The sequence below is a fragment of the Pteropus alecto genome, unplaced genomic scaffold (assembly GCF_000325575.1).
Source record: "Pteropus alecto unplaced genomic scaffold, ASM32557v1 scaffold7, whole genome shotgun sequence".
Classification (NCBI taxonomy): Eukaryota; Metazoa; Chordata; class Mammalia; order Chiroptera; family Pteropodidae; genus Pteropus; species Pteropus alecto.
The window spans coordinates 38,427,857-38,434,511 of NW_006494614.1; the positions used below are offsets into that span (position 1 = coordinate 38,427,857).

At 35.7% G+C, this 6,655-nt stretch overlaps 1 protein-coding gene and 1 pseudogene across 2 annotated transcripts in view; one reads left to right on the forward strand and one right to left on the reverse strand.

The window, feature by feature from the left end:
- RCAN2 (regulator of calcineurin 2) overlaps nt 1–6,655 on the forward strand; it is a 238,032-nt gene that overhangs the window by 124,332 nt on the left and 107,045 nt on the right. The window lies entirely within an intron of this gene.
- Nucleotides 2,294–2,415, reverse strand: LOC112475023 (annotated as a pseudogene).

A 6,655-nucleotide genomic window follows, 5' to 3' on the forward strand; every position in this document is an offset into this window, starting at 1 on the left:
TTGGTTGTTTTTGCAAACCTCTTTAATGTATGGCTTAATAAAAAGCAACGAGACCTTCACATTTGCCTACTCATTCAATCTATTGTGATATCAGAAGCCATTCGGTCCCTGGAAAAGTTCACTGTATATTCATGAGAGGATGAGAATGAAAAAGAAATTATATCTCAACATTTTGAAAATAGTTTTGACCTTATGGACCTCCTAAAAGCATCTCAGGGACCACATGGGCTTGGAGCTTTTGAGGAACTCTGATTTACATGTTTTCGATCCTTCTAATTTATGGAGACTTGTTTTATAGTCTAGCATATAGTCTGTCATGACAAATGTTCCATGTACCTCTGAAAAGAATGTGTGTTCTGCAATTGTTGGGTACAGTGTTCTATAAATGTCAATTAGGTAAAATTGGTTTGTACAGTTGTTCAAATGTTCTTTATCTTTACTAATTTTTTATTTTTCTATCAGTTTCTGAGAGGGAAGTGTTAAAATATCCGACTGAGATTGTAAATCTGTATTTCTACCCTTTAGTTCTGTCAAATTCTGACAGAGAGAGAGAGAAATTTTTACCTTCTTGCTTTTTATTCAGTCTGATAATTTTTGCCTTTTAATTAAAGTGTTTACAAACCATTTACATTTAAAGTAATTATCAGTATGGTTTCATTTAAGTCTACCATCTTGGCATTTGCTTTTTATTTGTTCCATCTGGCTTATGTTTCTCTGTTCTTCTTTTTCTGCCTTCTCTTGGGTAAATCAATTATTTTTATTTTTACTATTCCATTTAGTTCCCTTCTGTATACTCTTTAGTTAGTTCTCCTTGTGTTCATTTTAATGGTTGTTCTAGCTTAGAGACTACAACATGAATCTTTAACATAGTATAGTCTACCTTCAAGTAATATTATATTACTTCACAAAGAACATCACAACGGTATTTCTTTCTCACCTACCAATCTTGTGCTTTTATTGTCATATACTTAACTTCTAAAGAGGCTGTAAACTCCACAATTCACTATTATCTTACTTTAAATAATTAACTCTTTTAAATAATTTTAAAATTAATAATAATAATAATAATAATATACCTATGAATTCACCCTTTCAAGTACTCTTGATCCATTTCTGTCAATCTGATTTTCCATTGGGGATTGTTTTCCTTTAGTAGAAAGACTCTTTGTTTTATCATTTCTAGTAGTTCAGATGTGCAGTAGATGGATTCTTTCATACTTTTTCTGTTGAATGTTTTTATGTTACCTTTGTATTTAACAACCTTATGTGTTTAACAACTTTATTGAGGCATAAATCATATACCGTAAAATTTGCCCATTTTAAGTGTACCATTCAATGATTATTAGTGAACTTACAGAGTTGTATAACCATCACCAGAACCCAGTTTTAGAATATTATTGCTCTGAAAGAGTCCTTTTTGCCCATCTGCAAACAAACCCCTTGATCACCCAGAGTTTCAGGCAACCACTAATCTACTTTTATGGACATTTCATATAAATGGAATTTTACAATATATGGTCTTCTGCTTCTTTTCATGTAGTGTAATGTTCATGAGGTTTATCTATATTACAGTATGTCAGGAACTCATTCCTTTATATTGATGAATAGGTAGTAAGTGCTTTATTATATGAATATACTACATTTTGATTATCTATTCACCATTTGATGGATGACTATATTATTTCCAATTTTGGGCTATTATAATAGTCTACTATGAACACATGTACACAAGTCTTTGTGTCAACATGTCTTCATTCTTTAGGCTAGATACCTTGTGGTGGAATTTCTGGGTAACATTTTAATTTTATGTTTAGCTTTTTAAAAATCTACAAAATTGGCGTCATTATTTTACATCTTCATAAGCAACAGTTAAAGACCTACTTTCGTGTTTGAAAGTCATTGTCGATGGATATAAAAATCTAAGTTAATAGTTTATCATCTTTCTATAAACGTGTTGTTTCATTCTCTTATGGTCACCATTGTGTCCCATGAGAAGTCAGTCATAATTTTCACTGTTGTTCCTCTGTATATAATATGTCCTTTTCTTGTTCCTGCTTTTAATATTTTTAATTTAATTTTAAACTTTAGGAATTTAACTATGATGTGTCTAGATATGGTCTTCTCAGAGTTTATATGAGCTTCTTGGATTTAATCAGTTTTGAGAAAATCTTGGCCATTATACATTCAAATATTTCTTCTGCATCATTTTCTCTTCTACTTCTGGGACTCTTATTATACATATGTTAGAATACTTTATATTGTCCCACAGATCTCTTTTTCTTATTTTGTTTTTCGCCTATAGCACCTGGTATTCCTAGTTGGTCTCTCATCCAAGTACTAACCAGGCCTGACGACCCTGCTTAGCTTCCAAGATCAGACAAGATCGGGCACATTCAAGGTGGTATGGCCGTAAACTTTCTTTTTCTTTATTTTAGTTTTGGTCTGGATAAAGTGCTGGCTTTACAGACTTGGTCTTTGTCTGGTATCCTATGGGATTCTAATCCATGATCCCAACCCACATGAAACTATAAAAGTTTGTTAAGAGTTTATCTGGTTCCTTCTTACACCTGTCTCTAGTGAATTCTTTTTTCTTCCACTATTACCTGACAGATGAAAGCAGACATGTACCTGTTTTCATGAGAAGGGTTCATTGCTTTATGGGATTTAGTTCAATTAGGTATTTTTTTCAATAGCTCTCTGAAGGAGTCAACAATCTATGATTGTAGCGTGTGCGGCTTATTCTTTTTGAGAGTGGCACAGTAGTTTCCTACAACTTTCTACATTTAACTAGAAGTGAAAGTTTCTGTGTATTTTATTTATTTTTTAAAGGCCTCTGCATTCCAGAAAGATTGTTCCAAGTTACATTTTCATGAACAGCTTATTGAAAACTCCATTTATACTCCACCAAAAATAACACCAAAAATTCAAATGCATATCTCAGAGCCATGCTTATTGAAAACTTTGATAAGTTTATTTATGAATCTACTACTGGAATGCTATATCTTTTTTCACATTGCCTTTCATACCAGGTATCCCAAATACACAACACAAAGAAAACTCCATCCGCATGTACAATATTTATTTTGTAGAGCATTTGCCTTGAGACTCTTTCTTCTTACCTATTCTGATGAAATAGTCTGGCTTACCTGAAAAGTAACTTGAAAATCCCTTTGTCTCTTGTTCTGTTGATCCTAGAGTCGGTCCTCCATAGCCAGATTCTTGTATTTCCTACTTTTGACACCCCATCTGTGTGGAAACACTCAAAGACATATCTCAGTCAAGGAAAGAATGTGATTTCTCAAAGTTTGGAAATTTCCAAAGTATTGACAAGCCCAACAGACATCCCCAGCACAAACCCCAATTTAGGTGGTGTGAATGTTTGTAATCAGTCTGACATATCTTGTAACAGCAATTGCCGTTTTGTGGTCTTCCGTGTGGCTTCTTATCTCTTTCTCTTTACCTTCTTCTCTCCTAGCTTTTTGATTTACCACAACTACTTCTTGAAAATGGAGAGTAAATAAAAGACAGGGGTTATGAGGTTTTTAGATGCCTTCCTTCTTAGGCTGGTCTTAGAATGGCAGAAATAAGACTGAGTCATTTGATGTTCCTACCTGCCATTTTTAGGCAGGTAGAATCTTCTTAAAATACGGGGCATTAGCAGTCTGCAGCTTGACAAGATGCAATGACATAATTATAATGCATATCTAATTATTTCTAATTTATGTTTCTTACATATAATCCTGATGATTTATTTATTTATTTGAAACCTCACCAATCACCATCAGTTTCTATTAGTAATTCAGCTGTTTAAAAAAATTATGAACTTCACCTGAAAATCTTTTCTGATCTTATTCATTCTATCTCTTTTGCTTTCTAGCTCTTTTCTCAAGCATCATTTTCTCCCTTGGTCTCTGCCTTGAAACATTCTATTATATATCAAATAACAATATTACCTGCTCTTGCAAATTTAAAACAGTCAAATTAAATTTAAAATGAAAGATTTCCACATTTAAGGATTAAATTCTCTTCTGATTCTATCTCCATTTGGTTTTTGATCCTGTATAAAATTGCATTTCGCATTCAGAGAATGCATACTTTAACAACACAAGTATACATGGATGCTGTATTAGTTAAGGTAATGCTGTCTGCTGTACCAGATATGCCCGAAAATCTCAGAGACTTACCAGAAAAGTTTTTTTCCCCCACTCATGTGAAACCTCATTGACAGTATTATAGAGGAGGAAGATGATGAAAATAGGAGCGTGCTCCATGCAGTCATTCAGAGACTAGGCTTATAGAGGCTCTACCATCTTCAATTCTTGGCTCCAAAGAGCAATCTGAAGAAGAGAAATGAGGGTCCTGCAGGGAGTTCTTATGGAGCAAGCCTGAAAGTGCCATACATTAATTCTGTTCCCACCCCAGTGGCCAGAACTCAGTCACAGGATCACTCTTGGACTAGAAACTGTAGCCTTGATTGTGAAATCACTTGCCAGAAACAGATTTATACTATGGAAGGAGCACAACCTTTGGTGGACTTTCAGCCATCTCTATACATATAAATACACCTGAGGCTTCATGGCTATGCTTCTTAGTTCTTCCAGCATAAATCTCTAAGGAATAGGGTTATGAGGTAGGAGACTTTATGCTAAGCACCAAAGACTAAAGCAAATGGAGCTGCTACTAGAATAGAATGGCTTAGAAATGATCCATTTATAAGAAGAAGCGAGGGTGGCATTAGATTTTCCTGTCTTTTACTCATGCATTCTTTCATTTATTTATTAGACATTATCTTGTTTACTTGCATTATGCCAGGCAATGTGCTAAGTGCTGAGGATATGATAAAACATTTAAACCATAGAGAAAGGGTAAGAGCTATAATAGATTATATGCATCATGTACGTGGAAGTAATCTGCACTATTTTAGGGTAGGAGGCTGGCCTTCCACTGAGGCAGCATGAGAAATTGCCAGCACAGGCTCTCAGAGGTCTGTTTACCCATTGGATTTTTAACGTTTCCTTATTACATGAAGTCCTCACTTAGCATCATCAATAGGTTCTTGGAAGCTGCAACATTAAGCTAAACGACACATTCTGAAACCAGTTTTACCACAGACTAACTAATATAAACAAGAATCAAGTTCTAGCAGCATATTTCTGGTCACAAAAACATCACCAAACTTCTAAATAAAGACCCAAAACATTTCTGATATTAAAATAAATATGAGCTATACATACAGTTAAGAAAGATTAATAAAAACAAGTAGGATTATTTTCTAAGAAGCTTATTCCAGTTCCAGGTTGCAGTGGCCAGAGCTCAGGGCACCAGGCAGGCTCTCACCAGGGACAGGACGCCTTTTCATCACAGGTGCACTTACACACACCACACTCACACTGGGGCAATGTAGACACCCAATTCAACTCACACACACATCTTTGAGACGTGAAAGGGAACCATACTACCCAGAGAAAACCCACACAGACATGAGGAGAACATGCAAGCTCCCCACAGACCGTGGCCCCAGCCAGGAATTTTTTATTTCTCATCAACGTTATAATGAAACAACTTGAATGAAATGGCGTTATTCGAAGATCTGCTGTATAATCCTTTGCACATATGCAGCCCTGGTTTCAACTTTATACTCCAGTCCACTTAATAATATGATCATTAATAATATGATCATATTACTAATATGATAATATGATCAGATAATAATATGATCATATGTCCTTAGGAGAAAGGTCTCTCTGGCCACAGATTATTTACAGGATAGATTAAATAGCAGTGAAATTAGAGGCAGGGAGAGTCAAGATGCTATAGTTATAGCCTTCACTGTTTTTTTAATTCTTTTAAGACAAAATTTAAATTCCTATGCATAACTCACAAGCCCTTCATTGCCTAACAGTCTTGCTGCATTTTCCCTGGCTTCCACCCCTAATTCCTCGCTCTACCTGGGAATTTCTGCAATATTGGGCCACTCATAGTATTTCTTACTTCAACACATCATTCCACACCCCTGCCTACACTTAAAATGTCATCTCCCTACATGTCTTCTCATCTAGAAAAATAGAGAACAACTTATTTTACTTTTCTTTTTTATTTTTAATTTATTTTATTATTTATTATTATTTATGCCTACGGCGCCTGGTCTTCCTAGGTGGTCTCCCATCCAAGTACTAACCAGACCCAACACTGCTTAGCTTCCAAGATCAGACATCAGACTTGTTCAGGGTAGCATGGCCATAGACCATGGATCATGGCTTCACTGGGGCGCGAACCCAGGACCTTCTGCGTGTAAAGCAGACGTACAAACAGCTACACTATGGAACCATGTCTGACTTATTTTTCAAGGTTTAGCAAAATGGTCCTTCCTTAGGAAAAGCTTTTCTAACTTCCCCTCCCTATGGCAAACATAGATACTCCTCTTAGAATGATTGTAACCTTCATAAGACAAAGTCAGAGAGAGGGCCCTTTGACAACTTCACTGATCCTCTAGATCAACCAGCTCTGCACCCTAGTCAAGCTATGGACTGCAGTGGAAGAAGTCAAAGATGACTGAGGCCATGATGCAAGGTGACTGGGTGGAAGGTGGTGTCACAATTGAAAGACTAACAGGCTTGGTGGGACGATTAGAAGTTCAGGTCCAAAAATGGAACAG